The sequence below is a fragment of the Strix aluco genome, chromosome W (genome assembly GCF_031877795.1).
Source record: "Strix aluco isolate bStrAlu1 chromosome W, bStrAlu1.hap1, whole genome shotgun sequence".
NCBI classification, from domain to species: Eukaryota; Metazoa; Chordata; class Aves; order Strigiformes; family Strigidae; genus Strix; species Strix aluco.
This window is the reverse complement of record NC_133970.1, coordinates 27,249,330-27,267,757: the sequence shown is the minus strand read 5'-3', so window position 1 is coordinate 27,267,757 and position 18,428 is coordinate 27,249,330. Positions and strand designations below refer to the sequence as shown.

Here is an 18,428-nt window from a genome sequence, read left to right as displayed (position 1 = left end):
GGGAGTCTGCGCTCCGCCAACTGCCGTGCTGAGTAGTTCAAATAGTCCCCTTTTTATACATCTTTACTTCCGTGCTCATGAGGTAGTGGAGGTACTCCGCGCGTGCTTCAGTTGTTGTTAGGGGGGTCGTTTCCTGCCTCCTGGTATTTGTTGAGGCTGAAGTAAGAAGTCTTCCCTCTTTGTCTCATAGTTGATCTTTCACTCATATATCCTTATATGGGCTGTCTTGTCCTGTTTCTTGTCGCTTCCTGGAAATCTGGTGGTTATCTTGCATGAGCAGTATCTGGTTCAGTTTGTGTGAGCGATTACAGTTATCTTATCTCACACAGGCGGCGTCCAGTGGTTGTTTGCATGAGTGGTTTCTGTCGTCTAATTTTACATTGAGCTTAACATAAATCTTAATAAACAATACCTTAGTCCACAGTTTCTCACAATAGTTTCTTCCTTTTTTAGTTCAGAAAAAGAGTGGCCAAAAGAAATCCTCCCCTTTATTATAGGTCTGAAAAATATCAGAAATTACTATATGCAACCAAAGGATGGCCCCTGAGCAGTTAGCTCTTGCTGCCACTCTGGGACTCCTGTCGTGGGCCCTGGGCTCTCCCGAGTTTCGGGAGAGGAGAGGTCTCCTGTGACCTCTCTGATGGCCTGTGGGCATGGCCTGAGGCCGCAGCCCGACCCAGCTCCTCTCTGTGCTGGGCGTCGGCCGCGCCAGGCCCCGAGAGCCTCCTCCTCCCCAGCGCCACGGCGAGGGCCTCGGAGCGAGGGCGCTGCTGTTTTGCACATCTCCGGGAAGCGGCGGGGCGTCGCTGGACAGCTCCGGAGCGCAGCGCAGTGCCCATGTTCTGGAGACGGCGCAGATGTGTGCGGCGTCAGCGGGGTCGGGAAGCCTCGCCGCGGCGGCCCTTTCCTCGCAGAGGGCGATCCCGGAAGCGAGCTCAGCGAGCGCTCTCCCCGCCCACCTCGGGACCCCCCGGGTTTCTGTGGCGTGGGGCACCCCGGCGGCGGGGCGGGGGTCGAGAGTAACCCTTACCTGGGGGAGTGGTGGGAGACGGGATCCCCGCGCGGGAGGGGGCAGGGCGGACGGGAGTCTCTCCTCCGCCTCACGCCGCAGCCGGTCTCCCCCGACGAGATGCTCCCTGTTTTGGTCCGCCCGACCAATCGCACGCAGCGGCTGGATTCTACGGGAGCCGGGATGGGCCCTTCGTGGCGGTAGCAGGACTCTCCCCTGCCGACCATAACGCATTGCGCAGGGTGCACCACCACCACCTGGTCCTCCTGCGGCTTTAACCCCTCTGACATGGAAACACCATTGCAGTTCCAGCCGGGCTTCTGCTCCGAGCAGCAGCAGCACGGCCAGGACAAGCAGAGTCTTCTCCAGCAGCAGCAGCAGCAGAGCCCATGCCTCCAGTGCAACAACTGCACCTACTATGGGGCCACTGCGGCAGCCGCGGGGGATAACCTGCCCTCGCTGCTCCGCACTTCTTCGCCCCTCTCGGGCGACTTCAGGACTCACTCCTCGCCGCTCTCCATTTCCGCCTCTTCCCGGCAAGGCAGCCAGTTGAACGTCAGCAAGCTCACCCCCTCCAGCCATGCCGGCGCGTCCAGGCAGCCCCCTCAGTACCCCCAGTACCCCAACCTGCAGCAGCAGCAAGCAGCCAGTCCCAGCAGCAGTGTCAGCAGCGGCAGCACCCACCATCACCACTACCAGCAGCGCCGGGAGAGCAATCCCTTCGCCGAAATAGCCATGAGCAGCTGCAGGTACAACGGCGGCATCATGCGGCCGCTCAGCAACCTGAGCTCGTCCCGCAGGAACCTGCACGAGCTTGACTCTGAGTCTCAGCCGCTCCAGCCGTCGCCCGCCAGCCCTATAGCCGGTGCCCCGGAGATCGTGGTCTCCAAGCCCGAGCATAACAACGCCAACAACCTGGCGCTCTACGGCTCTGGCGGCACGAACAACGGCGGGGGCAAGCCCAGCAAGAAGAAGAACCAGAACATCGGCTACAAGCTGGGGCACCGCCGGGCGCTCTTCGAGAAGCGCAAGCGCCTCAGCGACTACGCGCTCATCTTCGGCATGTTCGGCATCGTAGTCATGGTGATCGAGACAGAGCTGTCCTGGGGCGCCTACACCAAGGTACCTGCCACGCCGTCGGACCGCCTTCCTCTCGCTCTCGGCTCTGTCGACGCAACCCGACCCACGCCTCCCCCCCGTCCCCGTCCCGTCCCGTGCCCCTGCCGCGGGCTCCGTGCCCGCCCCGGCCCGCAGGCGAGGCCGGCTCGTGGGAAGGCGGCTCCGCAGCCAGCTGCACTCTCCTGACAGCCATTCAAATCCGTGCGGTCTAGCCGCCCCGCGCCTCTGTCCTGGCAGAAAGGAGGCTGCCGCCCGGCCCCGGCATCTCTTCGTTTCTTTTAGAGCCCAGCGCGGCGGGACTGTCCGGCCCTCGCCCGGCCCTGCCGTGAGGCGTCCCTCGCCCTGAGGAGAGGTGCCCTGACCCCCGGCACCGCTGTGTGGGGCCCACTGCTCCTCCGCCCTGAGACGAGATGCTTCCCCCCGCGGTTCCGCAACCGTGAGGCGAGGTGTCCCCCTCCCCCGGCCCCGCCGTGAGGCACCTCCCGGCCCCGACACCGTAAGGCGAGGCGACCCTCCCTTCCCCTCCCAGTCCGGGCTCCGCTGCTCGCAGTGGGGCTGGGGAGCCCGGCGGGGCGGGAACGGTCCCATGCGTGTGGGTGTCTGACGGACAGTGGTGTTTTTCTGTTGCAGGAGTCTCTGTATTCCCTCGCTCTAAAATGCCTTATTAGCCTCTCCACGATTATCCTGCTTGGGCTCATTATTGTATACCATGCAAGGGAAATTCAGGTAATGTTTCACTGTATGAATTGCTGAGTGTTTACATATCTGTGGTTGCAGAGTCAGTTTTTCTAAAGGCTTTATTGTGGCAAGTACTTTGCACTTCCCACTGATTCAGAAAACAAAAATAATCACTTAGTGCTTCCCGAAATTCAGTGAATGTATTTCATCCCTGGAGAGAAATAAGATAGGCTACATGGACACATTCGTGCTAGGAAGCATTGCCTGTTAGGGACTGTTACCTGCGATTATGCTAGTAGGATCACTTAATACTGAGGTTATAGCACACTTTCTCTATGACATACCTGCTGTTTTCTGTAGCAGATGTAGGGCAACAGTCTTTTATTTCCCAGTGACTAAATGTCATACTGTGCATTTTCTCTGGATAGCAGGGCTAATTATTAGGAAAGAGGCATCAGTAACTTCTAGGTATGTAATCTTCACTGTGCTGTTTCAGATACTAGCATATACTAGAAGAATATTTAAAAAGAGGGGAAAACCTTATGTTGGATTTGTTTTATTTAATGCCATAGAAATTACAGCCACTAGGAAATGTGACAGAGGAAAGCTCTCAAGACAAGTAGGGCTAAAAGTAGGGGGAATTTAATGATCAAAGCTATAGAGTAAGTCTAAAAATACTGTCCCATGTCCTGTCCCAGGTACTTAGTTCTAATTTCAGTTGTCATTTTTGTTTTTGATCAAGAAATTACAATTTGTCATTTCAGTTAAATTGAAACATATAAGAGAGAGTTTTCAAAGTTTTGAAGTTAAAAATACCTTATTTGTAGATACATTGGTGCTTTTGCTATGTCTAATTAGAGATACCTTGGGCTACAGGCAGAAATGACAGTTTTCAAGGGCAAGAAGGTCTTTTTCAGCAGTACCAATTAACAAAAAAGAGAAATTAAGAATTGTATAGTACCCTTCTTCTATGCTGTAGTTCTAATATGAAAGGGCACCATAGTCTCCTACTTAGACTACTGTTAGAGAAATATTGTGTTACTGAAGACTCTTTGCCAAGTGGGATCCTGTCTCGCAGCCCTTACATATGAAAAACACTATTTCTGTCTCAGAACCCAGTTTCTTTGCATTAATATCAAAGATGGGCAGCTGTTTAACATTATTGTACTCAATAACCAAGTGTCTGGTGACAGAGTATCACTATAAACTGCTGGATTACTGATGAAGAGATTTCTTTATTTGTATAAAAATAATTAAATGTAGCTGCTGCAATGTGGGAGCCTTGTTCTCCAGCGTACCTTTCTATAAGTGGTGCTTGAGGCACTAAGAACAAAACTGAAAAAACCAAGCTCTGTAAGTATTTGAATTATTCTATGTATTTTCAAGAAACTTTAAATAGAAACCAATACACAAGATAACCAGTCATAGCTTTCTGTATGCACAAGATTACAGTAGGTAGTTACTCCAATATTTGCATTTTATTTTCCCCAGCTAATTAGATACACATTTTCATTCTTTCAGAGATTTGTTATGGATCAAAAAAAAAAATCAATCGTTTAGAAAACTTCAGTTGTATTTCTGATTTTTTTTTTAATTGCTCATTTTAAAGAACTCCTTCATGTATGAGACTACATGGAAGGAGCTGTGCAATCATGTGACTTAATCAAGGTTAATGTAGTTTTCAACACTGCCTGACAGTATAGAATACAAGGATACCTGTTTGTAAAACAGTAATACTCTTATGTTTTTGTCTGAGAGACACTGTAGGCTGCAGCACTCATGTCAGAGCCTGGAGTAAGCTGCAGCTCCAAGGGGCTCTGTCATCCATCTTGAAAATGAAAGGGAAGTTTTGTTTTCAAGGACACTATTGGAAGGAAAGGCCATTGTACCACCCTTAGCTGTTAGATATCTGATAGATTTTTAGTTGAGGCACAATATGTTTATATACACACACTTGACTTTTTAAAAAATAAGATGAAAAACACACAGAGAAATATTTACATCCATCTATGGTGCTAAACGGATGTTACACCTTAAATCTGAAAACAAGAAGTATCTTTAAAATCCTTTAGCTTAGAAATGTACTACTCCAAGTGAAAGAAAGTACTGCGTAAGCCCAATAATGTAACGATTTTAAAATAATCCTTAAAACTGCCTTCAATGCAGGCAAATATCCTGCTATGTGCAGTGGATTATTTCTTGAATCAGGTCTGTAGAATCATGCCCATAGATGGTTGATTGTGACCTGGAGCACCAGCTGTTTGCTGATCTTGTTCAAATTTGATCATTCCTTTCTTATTCTTCTCTGAAAGGTACTTAGACTTTATCAGTAAGTATAGCATAAATTTGCAGGAATTCATCAAGACAATAAATTTTGTTGTACAGAACAGAATGGCAATGTATTTTGCTTGCAGTGTGGTATGTTTCATAGTCTGATAGAAGCAAACCTACCTGAAAGAAAAGTAGATTTTCCTGCAAAACATGAACTAAAATGTGTTGGGAAATAAGATGAAAGTTTAACAATTAGTAGTGCTTGCAGATTTAATATTTAGAAGCACCTGGTGACATAAAATGTCTGCTAACCAAAATCAGCTGCTGCTTTTTTTTTTTTTTTTTTTTTTTTAGTAGTCTGTGCCCTTGATTTTTTGGTAGGAAGTCTGAACAGCCATGCTGCAAGCAACTCTATGGTAGTGCCTAACGGCATAGCAGGTGACTGTAGTCTGTCCATTTAAATGACCTTGCCTATGTGTTCTGTTTTGAAAACAGTCAGCTTGTCAGTTAAACCAAACTGTGAGTTTGCTTGTCCCAGACCTGCTGAACATCCTATTTTAAGGGAGTTGGAAGGGAGATTTAAGAAGACTTATAGGGATTCTTCACAAGAATATGATATGGATGTGAGATAAATGGGCTTTTTTTTTACCCCTTTTTTGTTTTCTTCTTTTTTCTTTTTTAGTTTATAAGCAGTAGAGGAACAGGAGCACCTTCAGTATGTAAGGGGGGTGGGGTGTGCGTCCTCCGCCTCCTTTTCAGCACCGCAGACAGCTCCGCACGTTGCACATTATCCGGGGCGCCCTTGGCTGGGCTGGGCCTGGCTCAGAGCAACCTGTGCTGCGGGGACGGCAGCTGCCAGCCTCCCCAGCTTCCCTCCCGCAGCACAGCCAGGTGAGTTCTCCTGCTGCCTGATGGCACATGCATAATTTTGGACATATTTTTAGCCTTGCATTCTAAACCTATTAGCAAAACAGATTCATTTTTATATTCTATGAAACAGCTCTGCATTTGACAGACCAAAGTCTCCAGAATGGCATAGCTGCAGTATTTAGACAAAAATAACTGTTTGGCTGCTGTGCAGTTTTGTGAAATATTGGAAGTGTTAAAATGCTTTCTTCAAATAGGTTTTCAGTGATTGCAGTGTATTAGTTATTCTGCATTATTAGCTATTAATGTTAGTATAATAATAAATACAATTAGCATTATTATTACGTATTATTATTATTAGTTAGTGTATTAGTTAACCTGTTATTCAGGAGCTATTATATTTATTAAATGTGACTTAATGTTAAGACTATAATAACAATCAAATTGTATCTTTAATACAAGTAGTTTTAAATGATGATTCTTAGCCTACATCATCATTTCAAGAAAAGAGGATAAAAACACAAACAATGCTTCCTTCACCTCCCTCCCTCTCCCAGGAAAAAAAGCCAGATGAACAACGGTAATGATGCTGGAGCCAAGTATGGTGACAACCCCAAATCTGTGTATTCTCCTTTTGGTTCATTGTTGTCATGCTTGTAACGTTGTTAAAAACATCACACTTGGGAGATTACAAAATATTCATTACTCGCTCTCTAAGCTCGTGTGGTTGTTGATTCAGTTTGGAAGACTGGTAGGAAAAATGTAACTCATTGTTATCCCAGCCTAGAACAGGTATTTTTCTGACTACTGTTTCAGTTGTGAAATGCACTTTCAAAGAGGTGGAGGAGGGAAGAGCTAAGAAGATCGCACCATCCAATTTACATCATAATTTACAATGTATAAATTGCCCACTTCATGCATAAACAGTTTGTTACTCCATGATATTTTACCTAATTAAAATAGCAGCATACAACATGATTAAAATTGTTGTTTCTAGACAACTTATTGTTCCATTCCACATTTCCCTAATGCAATTTGCTGTTAGATTAATAACCAGGTGGAAGTTAAGAAACTTTTTGATATCAGTTCACATGGTAAAGCTGCTTTTTTTTTTTTTTTTCATTTTCTACTTTTACTGAGAAAGTAGACCTCTCTGTCTCTCTCTTGTACCCCTGTAGATAGAAATGCTTTTAAAATGCACAGTTCCTGAAGTTTTACTGGCACTTCCTCATATTACTCAAAACAAAGGATTAAAACCAAAATTCTCTAAGGTTGCTAATAAGATGCCTTTAATCCCCTTTCTTGGGTATTCTGTCACAGCCTGGTATTTCTTGAAAGATGGCTGTCACAGGGTGGGAGGACTACGTCCACTGGGATACTTTTGCTTTGGTGCTGGACTACTTAGGGTATCCCTTCTGTAAATAAACGTTGCCCTTCTATTGCCTTTCTTGAATAATGGTAACCTGTGTTCTTCTGGACTGAATCTGAACCTCTTCTCCCTCCTCCCTTGATACAGATGCTCTCACTCATACAGAAAAATGAAAATTGTTGATATTTGGCAGAAATGAATAGAAATCTTCATTTTTTTTGTATGTGAATTGAGATGCCTAAACACTTATAAATTGGACTGTCAGTTCATGCTCAAGTAGCACTCCTATGGAAAGTCATGCAAACTTCAAAGTTAAGGTTAAGCCATTGTTGTCGCAGCAGAGTTCATTTTTAGAATTCAGTCCGTCACTTTCCAGGTCTCCAGGGAGAAAGCACCCTCAGTCCCTAGATTGTTCTGAAGTGGTAGGAAAATCATGTGATACTGATGGATTTGGAATGAAACATTTTCAGTCTTCATTAACATTATAGAAAATTTTCACAGATGTGAGCCCGAATATCTTGCCAAAGACTCAAGAGTCTTTTCTCCTTTCCCCTGTCTCCTGAAAACCTGAAGAAATGGAACAGGCAGTACTAAGAAACATAAGTGGATGTTAATAAATACATTTCTTGACTTATTTATTGTGCAAATACATTCCATAATGCATGCTTCTAATAAACACTGCTTATGGGGCTTTAATTATCTTATTGGAAAGTTCTTCAGAAAAAATCCTGCATTCCCTAAGAAATATGAAGTTAAACTCCCTTACAGTTTCCCATCACAAGCACTAATCGGTATTCTGCAGGCAAAATTGTTTATATCTATGTAATCCGTTTGCCTTCACTGTGGTGGTACGTGTTTATCTCACTGTCTTTCTTCTTCTGTTGACTCCATGCCAAAAGAAACAAAAGTCTAGCTTGCCTTTGCTTAAGTACGCTGAATCATCAGCTAAGACTGCTGCTGCAAAAACAAATGAAGATTAAGAGCACAGAAAGCAAGTCTGTTGAATAACAGGTGAAAATCTATAAATAAACTTCGAGTCATAATTTTATTCTGATCTAAAACCTGTTGAAAATTACTGAAATTTTTCTGTTTGTTTTAATAGGCCTTGGATCAGGTGACAACAAATCTCATCATGTGCCAGTTTTGTTCCAGGATACAGTAGCTTCATGTATAGGCTTGAAAATTACCTTGTACCAGTGAAGCTTAATACATGTTCCATACAACAGAAAAGCATGCTGATTATATCTATGCTGATTAAATCTAGAGACATCATATCTGTTAAATTATCACTTTAGGAGTATTTACTTGATAAATATTTAGTTTTAGTTCCATTCAGTACATTTTTTAATAGATTATATCTGCAGAACATGTCGACCCAGGAAAAGTTACAGGTGCCCACTGTCTCTGAAAAGCAGCACTGTAATGCATAAGACACAGAAGGAAGGATAGAAAATCCTTTAACATTGGTCAAGCATCTAATGAACGGCAACTGTAAGGATCTGAGGCCTTTTGTGTTGAAAATAAATGTAGAAGATGCTTGTTTCCAACAGCCTCCCTTAGGACATAGGAGGAGGTTGTATCTAATGGTCAGGCCGCTGAATTGTCAGCAATACTTAGCATTGTCCATTCAAATGCACCCTTGTTCCGAGCATTTTTTAGTGAGGCTGTTAGAAGTTTGTCAGGACATCGGGTTTATCTTTCCTAAAAAATAACGTTCTTAAGTCTAGAGTCACAGGTGTACTCCTTTGGCAGAATGAATAAATTAGCTCATTTTATCTAGCTTCAGATTCAGTATTTCTTCCTTTAACTTCTGTTTCCCCTATTCCCTTGCAAAAATATTGTCAATTTCTTCAGTGAATATATCCTTTTTTAATTGGTTCTAGTTTTCCCAGTAGTAATGAAGCTGATCTTCCCTGAATGGAGTAAGGCTTCTCTCACATTGGGAACAGTGGCTGATGGCAGCTGTGCTGGGAAATGGCAGTTCCTCATGCAGTGATCTGTAGAACAAATTAATTTTTGTGATGAATGAAGAAAAACAAATCCTAAATCAAGAACTGTAAAATGATCATTTAAAATTAACAACATAAAAACACTGAAATGTAGATAGTTCTCTTTAGTGAATTTTGCTTCCACAAGAATATTGTAGAATATTGTAGAGTTACTATATTTCTGGGATACTTGAAATGGGGAAAAATATGACAGAAAGCACTAGGTTTCTTACAAGATGCATTCTAAAATTAGTTCTGTATAAAAGTACTGATATTTTGTGGGAAGATGTGCTATGTTCCTCATACACAGTCTTGGAATTGCTGCTTCAGTGCAAAACTAAATTCATCCCTAACTCTGGAATCTGACTAATGTTTCTATCCCAGTACTGCTAAGATTAGTGCACTAGTTATAGCAGACCACCTACAAGGCCAGAAAAGGTTTTTAAAGAGATGGTTTTGTTTTGGAAATATTTTATTAGTATAGTAATTTTTTCAATGTGGTCATTTGTTGTTCGCATTTGTGAAGGTGCAAGGGGTACCTAAGCAATCCATTCGATATTTCTTTGCCACTTTCCCTTTCAGGTGTAATAAAGCTGGCATAGCTAACATCCAGCTACACTCTCAGCAGTGAGAGTGGGCCAGTAGAAGTAGGGGGTAGTGTGGAGTGTCAGCAGATGGAAGTCGGGTTCTAAACAAGTTGTATTTAAGTTAGCTTAGCCAGTGGAATGTTTTGTAAAGATTTGCTACAGGCAAATAACCTGCTCTGTCCTTAGGTTCCTGGGAACAACAGTATGGTTTTAAAACTATGTATGGTTTTCATTCCATCTCTATCAATTGTATGGAGCAGCTACTCTGGATTGCTCTGGGTCACCCAGTGTATTTGCTAGTAAACATATCTGTTACATAATAACATACATTTCCTTTTCTTTTTTATTCTTTACTTTTTAAATAACAGAACAATACATAGTATAAAACAATAAAAATATTTCTTTAGTGCACTGGCCCCATTTTCCCCTTTTGCGTGTTTGTGCAAAGGAAAGGAACAGGACTCCTACCTAAACTGTTCTTTCTGTATTAATCTTCCTCCACTTATGCTATATTCAGAGCTTTACTAAGTCATGTTCCTTCTGCATCTGCTTGGAGAATGTTTTTGACTGTCAGCCCCAGTCACAGGAGCTTTTGGGAACTGCTGGTGCTGGATGGAAGTTTTCTAAATGTTGTAACTTAAGGAGCTTATTCTCATTGTGTTTTACCCTGCTGGAGGGAGTGGGGTCTGAATATATTATATAATAGAATAAGTGTTAAATGAAGAATATTATTTAAATGAAGAAATACCTTTAGTGGACACTGACTTTGAAAGAACTCCTTATTCAGTAACTTTAATTCAGTCACTTACTGATGGGTCTACTGAGTATCTCGAATTAATATGGTAACCCCAAGTGGTGGGCTTCTACTTCTGGACCTCTGATTTGGTTCAAAGGCTCATAAAAATTCATATAAGTAAATATCTCACCATTGTTTAAAAATCTGAGGAAGCTCAAGTGTGATTGTTCCATCAAGAGTCTAAAATAAATTAAAGTAGGAGATTGCCTCATGAGATATCTTTTTAATAATGCTTTTCTTGGGAGTTTCTTCTACTCTGTAGCACTGGGGAAGAAATCTGGATATCTAGGAACATCCTTTTTTTTTCCCTTGGAGTGCTTGGTTTTCACTTCTTGACACTATCACCTGCATAGAAGGTTATTGGGAAGAAAGAATGGCAGTTTGGGGATCATCTCACCCTCTTTGGGTCCCTGAAGCACATACATACAGGGAGAACTACATGAAAAGAAATGCTATATGTCCCAGCAATTGCTGAGTGTTGTAATGGTTCCTTGGCACCACAGGCTGTCAGGGATTAAGCCATTTCACGGCTGTTTGAGACAAATGATAGAGCCGAAAGTCTGGCCTGTAGCACTTAAAAATATTGAGCAATGCCTCAGAATATCTTTGGAGAGAGAAAGCAACAAAGAATACTGCCAGTATCTGATTTAGAACAGAAGGAAAATATGGGGAGGCAGAATTTAACCTTACATTAGTTTATGTGATCCTGTCCTTTCTTTGTTATCTCATAGAGTATTTGGGCTAGTGTTTTTATAATGATCTGAGGGACACAGGCTAAAAAAGACATGGACAAACCTGATAAGTGTGTTGAGTAACATATATGTTTATTGAAATGGTTGTGGCTACCTTCCTCTCTGCGTGTGCCCTGTCATAGTAACTACGATGTATATTATCCAGGTGTATTTTAATGTGCAGTTTTTGATGCTGCACATTGGAAAATATGGTACACAAAGACCATAAGTAGCCTGAGCCTCAGTTACACATCTCTTCCTGAGATGGTCAGATTTAATGCTGTCTTTGAGGGAAGCATTTTGAGTCTACTTAGCCACCAGCACACATTAACGTGAAATTTTCTTTACGTGCACTCACATAGACAGTGTGTATAGCAAGATATCAATAACCATGAAAAACTCGTTTTGCATAGAGATACCAAATTTAAATAAATATACTATTCAAAAAATCATTTTTATGATGAAACTAAGTACCAGACTTTTACAATCATTCTTTTAAATTGGAATTTTTATAATTGGGGTGGGGGTGGGGGGTGGTATATGTGCATATACACATACGAATGATAGAATAGTCTAACTTCCCCATTTGAACAAACTAAGAATGCTTCATTCGTGTAGATAGCTATATCCGCAAGATCTTGTGGATCGATTTCTAACGACCTACTAGAAAATTTGGTCTTAACTCTGGATGTGGGAAACATTCTGGAAAATATAAGATAACAAGGCTTTCATGTAGTTTTGTGAAAAACATTATTCTTTGCCTTCTGTGCTTTGCATGCAGAAGGTGTTTGATGCCTCATGGCTTTATATAAGACTTAAACTCACTAACTTCTCTGCTCTGTGGCGCTGTATTCAGGATGTAGAGTCCTCAGGAATTCCTACAGGCTCTCCAAGATTGAGGACAGGCCTTTGGATTAGACCATTTGATTATATGCCTTCTGATAATGGAAGAAGGTGTTTTTCATCCCCTAGTTAGGGAAAGGCTTGAGATGTCTATCTCCAACCACCATATGATTTTCAATCATTTGTACTTAATACCTTCTTCCTCTCTGAGGACTATAATGCTGTTTTTAGTTGCATAAGTGATATTTTGAGGACTAGAAGCTATAGAAAAATGATTGGTCAAAAATTTGGTAGAACAGCAGCCACAGAGGCTATATTTTGCTAGTCTGTGTCATAGTTCCATCAGTTCTTTTATAAGGGTAAAGTGGCTCCAGTACTTAACCATTTAAAATTTGGATTTTTAAATTAAACAATTGCCACAATGCCTTTGTGAGTACAGTTGATTCTCCTTCTGCAAGGAATGCCTCAAGGAGTACAGCTGATGCTACCTTATCATTGTTTATCGCTTCCTTTTTATTCCTTACAGCAGAGCAGTGATACTGTTTTCACATTTGTTCTTCTGCCGGGATTGTAAAGAAACTGGCCAATTTCCTTGTACTTTGCATTCACCAACATCCTCAGTTAGCCTGCTAGGAATTTATTTTGATATACTAATGATATACAAAATTAATTTTTCTACTTTTCTTTTAAGTATCTTCAGGGAGTCTCTGATCTAAATTGCCATTGTGTGCAATCTGTCTACTCTGAATTAGTTTCTCTTTTTCTAATCTGGTGTTATATGAATTTAACACAAATTGTTATGTAAATCCACAAACACCCATTAATATCTATGATGTGCTTTCTATTTTTATATTTATACTGTGTGGTGTTAGAAACATCAAGTTTATTTATAGTTTAAGATTCATGTCTTATTTTTACATACCACACGTTGGAAATGCATTATATAATTTCAGATGAAAATAACTTTTTAAAATTTGTCTTATAGAATGCAGGCTTAGTAAAGGTAGATGGTAGTTCTGTATTTGAAGAAGCTTTACAGAACATTGATGAAGAACTTAAATTAGATTTCAGTGTTAGACTAATAATTAATAAGAAATTTGAAAGCTACGAGCAGGCATAACATCTTTGACCTTGACTGGATTTTGGCCTTCTGCATAGGCTGCAGGACTCAATTTTATAGGAAGAGCTTGTTCTCTTTTTATTACTGGCATCATTCCCCATTCGAATGGGGAGCAGTATCTTAAAATGAATGCATGGTTATTATAACAGAATTGACTGAAAGCAGCTGAGAGGGGGTGTATATATATATATATATGTACACACATACATATAAAAATATATGAAAATATAAAAAAATATACACCCTCCCCCTTTAAACTCTGCTGTTCAGCTGTTCTTTCTCTCCTTCATTCATTTTCACCCCTTGCTTTCCGAATAGTAAATGTACACAACCAAGCAAGCAGGAACACGCAAATACCACTGCATTTTCCAAATTAAAAATTAACAATTGCATTTAGTAGGCTGCATAATTGCAAGCATATAAAATGTACATGAAATCCTGTACTAATTTCTAACTATTTTCAGTACATCCCAATCGACTTGTTATCCACAGCCTATTTTGTTCCAGAATGTTTGATATTCCTGTATTTCATGGACTGAATTTAGAGACATGGATTTGTATGGAAATTTATCTCATAAATATGATTTTGAAATGTTACTATTTTTTAAAATAGGAATATTTGTACTGAATCTGTGGTCCTCTGTGGCTTCTGGTGCTTTCTACCTTCTGTGTTTTCACCTCCCAAATCTCATTACGTGACAGCTGAAGACATTACCACTTTCAAATATTATTTTTCTTAGAAGCAATTGGCTTAGCCAAAGTCAAGGGAAGTTGATAAGGATTTTCTGTGCCTGCAAACATAGCCCATTCCACTTAGCACTACTGAGAAACTTCTTTCTTTGTAGCATATTAGGATTTCTTCTGCTAACAGCTGAATATGTTCTTAAGTATATGTTTCATAATGATAGCTTAAAGTTTTTTAAGAAGTGATGAAATATCATTTTCTTTTATGAAAATTGTAAGAACAAATTTTGATGTCTAAGTTTAACTCAACAGTCCTCTCATCTTTTGAATCGAATCAATACTTAATGTATCATTTTTCTTGAATTGCCTTTCTGCATATTGAAATCTGTGAAGACGGTAGGTAAAAAGTGAGGACAGAAGACCATTGCTTTTCCAGCATATTCTGCAACTTTAAAAGAAATTTTAAAACACTGCTGCTGATTTAACATGTATTTGATATGTATCTGAGAACTGGTCAGCTGTGTCATTTGTTTATTCTTTTCTTCAGAAAAACCACACAACATTTGAGGGATTTGATATTATCTATCACATATTCAGTCAAACCAGTTCCTATTCATCTGTATTCTGGGTGCTCTAAACACCTGGACCTCTTTATAGCTGTTTTACCATTTGTGTGATCTGACTGACAGCATTTACAGGCTAATCACAAGAATCAAATGCACTTGAGCGTCACTGTATTTTGAAAGTTTGGCCCTTTATATCAAATAGTACATTTGTTAAGTGCTAAACCAACTGTCTTTTGGTAATAAATAAATAGATAGATTTGACTTCCTACCAGTATGAATTTCATTTTTATATCTAGCATACAAAGTCTTCAGAAAGACCACAGGCAAAAGAAAGCGTATGTGCTCGTGTTGCATACATTGAATTCACTGAGTGTGTTTCTTTAGCTTAATTCAACACTACGTTTCTTTGGCTTTAACAGTATTGCAGTGGAGGTAAGAACTATACCTAAGATAAAGAACATGAAGGAGCAAAAAACAGGTCCAAAATTAAAAGAATTTGGGTTTGTTTTTTTTTTTTTTTATTTTGTTTTGCTTGTTTCTTACTGTGGTTAACTTCTTTCTTTCTTTTAGTGTCACTCCAACTACAATAAAGTTAACTTATTGTTATCACTGTCTTAAACAAAGGACCGGAGCAATTTTCTGGAAGACAAAATGAATGTGTTGGGAGGAAGATGTAGCATGTGGTTTTGGATCTCTAAAGAACATATACAGAGAGTTCAGGCTTGCATTTCTAAACTTTTGAAGGATGGGAAGGGGCTTCTAGAAAGCAATGCAGATGAGGAATTGCTTGTTTGGCCCTGTATATGGCGTGTAGCGTGCTGGAAATACTTTTCTTACGTTCAGAAGGACATTCTTTGTGTATTTCACCTTCTCGCCCCTTAAATTACTTCTAAGTTTTTGAATAATCTAATTTTAAATATCCTGCAAAAGTTTTTTATTTCCGGTTACATATTTACTGAACAGCTTTGTCTAGATTCAGACTAGAAGCAAAGTAGTGCGAAGGCCTTCTCCTGTTGCTTTTTTGAAAAGTTACCTTGCATATCCCTACTCTCTACTAGTGACAAATATCGTTCAATTAAGAATTTAGTCAGTAAATCTTCAGGAACAACATTTACTAAACAGTGTGAAGTGTTTTATTGCTTTTGTTCCTGGGTGGTAAATGGAAGGCTTTGATTCTGCAAGGACCTACATACATGTGCATTTAATTTTCAGCTACTAATAGACCTCACCTGGCTGGCTAGGCTACTCTGGTGTTTGCAGGCCTCTGCTTTTCATTTCTGTTTTTTTGAAGGTGTGACTACAGTTCATTCAGACATGGTCAACCTAGCTTTAAAACAGCTAGTTCAGGTATTGCTAGTAGTTGAGGTATAGTTGAGCTGATTTTAAACGATGAGTTATCTTTTAGAGTCTTTATGTAGTTTCTTGGATGGTTTTGCAGCCTGTGTTGGTCCATATTGGTGCCTGAAGTTTGAAGAAAGCTTGAATAGTTCTACTAAAGCTATAATCTCTCCAATCTGAAGCACTGATGTGCTCTAAAGAAAGTTGTACTGCAGAAAGTATTTTCAATTTGTAATTTAGATTTCCATCCTGAAAAACCTTTCTTAAATTCTTCTTAATTCTATGAATTTTGAATAAGCAGTTGCTTTTGAAGGGATGAAGTTTAAATTGGCACAGAGTTTTGTTTTATCAAAAATGTCAATTAAACAAAAATATGAAAAAACCTTAGTAAATAATGTGTGGAAATTCAGTTTCGTATCCAGTTTTAAAAATAGTGCACAAAAACATTCCTTTTGGCTCAACCAAAATGGTATTCACTTAGTAGCGACTTAGTAATGTCATTTGCTGAAAGGGCATGTTTAGTTTGGTTTTAGTGGTCATTAGCAGCTCTGAAAACAATGGTATTTTAAAATGGAATTATAACAAGGTTTGTTAATGGCATACTAAAGTTAACCTTATATTTTATCGTTTCAGTTATTCATGGTGGACAATGGAGCAGATGACTGGAGAATAGCCATGACTTATGAGCGTATTTTCTTTATCTGCTTGGAAATACTTGTATGTGCTATACATCCCATACCTGGGAACTATACGTTCACATGGACAGCCCGGCTTGCCTTTTCTTACGCTCCATCCACAACAACAGCTGATGTGGATATTATTTTATCTATACCAATGTTCTTAAGGCTGTATCTTATTGCCAGAGTTATGCTTTTGCATAGCAAACTTTTCACTGATGCATCATCTAGAAGCATTGGAGCATTAAATAAGATAAACTTCAATACCCGTTTTGTTATGAAGACTTTAATGACAATATGTCCAGGAACTGTACTGTTGGTTTTTAGTATCTCGTTATGGATAATTGCTGCGTGGACTGTCCGAGCTTGTGAAAGGTAAGGTTGTTCTGTTTGGTTGGTTGGTTCTGTCTGTCTTGTTTTGCTTCTTTTCGAAGGACCTAAATATTTAATGGAATGGAGCTTCCTGGTCTTTGATGTGTTGAGTGCTGGTTGGATTTCACTCTGTCACAGATTGTCAGGAATGCTTTGCCTTTTAATCTGAAGGATTTACGTAGAGAAGTTTGTGCCACAACACTTACTGTAGTATTGCAAGTCGGTTTCAATGTTTTCATTTAACTTTGCTAAAACACAGTGGGATACCATAAAATGTCTTTTAACAACAGTTACAGTTGTTGATATTTTGTGTTGATAACAGCTTTCGTTTATTGTGTTTGCAAGTTAAATTTATTGAGAGTAATATGGATAAAATAGCTATGGAAAACATATTTTTTCAATTAGGCTTTTATTGTCCTGTTTCTTTAAAAAAAAAAAAAGTGAAAAAATGTTGTTGGGGAGTTGGCAAGATCAAGAAAGGGTGATGCACTGGTTTTGACTTGGACGGAGTTCATTTCCTTCATACTAGCTCATATGGTGCTATGTTTTTGGATTTGTGACCAAAATAGTGTTGATAGCACACCGATGTTTTAGCTATTACTGAACAGTGCTTACACAGTGTCAAGACCTTCTCTGTTTCTCACTCTGCCCGCCCCCAGTGAGTAGGCTGGGGTGCGCAAGAGACTGGGAGGGGACGCAGCTGGGACAGCTGACTCCAACTGACCAAAGGGATATTCCATACCGTATACCATCATGCTCAGCAATAAAACCTAGGGGAAAGAAGGAGGAAGGGGGGAAGTTTGGAGATATGGCATTTGTCTTCCCAAGTAACCGTTACACGTGATGAAGCCCTGCTTTCCTGGAAAAGTAAGATGGGAAGTAGTGAATGAATTCCTGAAGTGCTAAGGCTTGGACAATAAGCCCAAGCCAGAGTTGACCTATAGATGAATCCTGTATGTTTTATAATTGACAAGCATTGTATCAATAGGTATTGTACTAAAATTATAACAGACCACCTGTCCGGATGTAAAAGGTGGGAATATTGAAACCTGAACAATAGGTCTTGAACCGAAATTGCTAACTCCGTATGTAGTCATTAGTGAGATATGTATAGAAAATGTAACTTAAACATCATAAAACATGTATCCTTCTTTGTGTGTGTAAACAAGGTAACAAGGCCACAATAACAGGGCCACAGAGACAATTGTCTGGCCCTGTGACCTGGTGTGTGACCTTGCTCATAAATCACCTAGATAAGCTGGGAAAACTCCCTTAGTTTTTTCCCTGAGCCCCGGCCAGGCTCTGGGAAAATCTAACGTGAGACTGACTCCAGATATTTCCGCTTAAAACAAAGGTGCCAGCTATTCTGGCTTACTGATTTCAGGTATATAAGGCTGGGCCCGCTCACAGCGA

The 18,428-nt window shown here is 40.4% G+C and overlaps 1 pseudogene; it reads left to right on the top strand.

Moving 5' to 3' along the window:
• The first annotated feature begins 1,020 nt into the window (after positions 1-1,020).
• LOC141917588 (small conductance calcium-activated potassium channel protein 2-like) lies at positions 1,021-17,066 on the top strand (annotated as a pseudogene).
• The last annotated feature ends 1,362 nt before the right edge of the window (positions 17,067-18,428 follow it).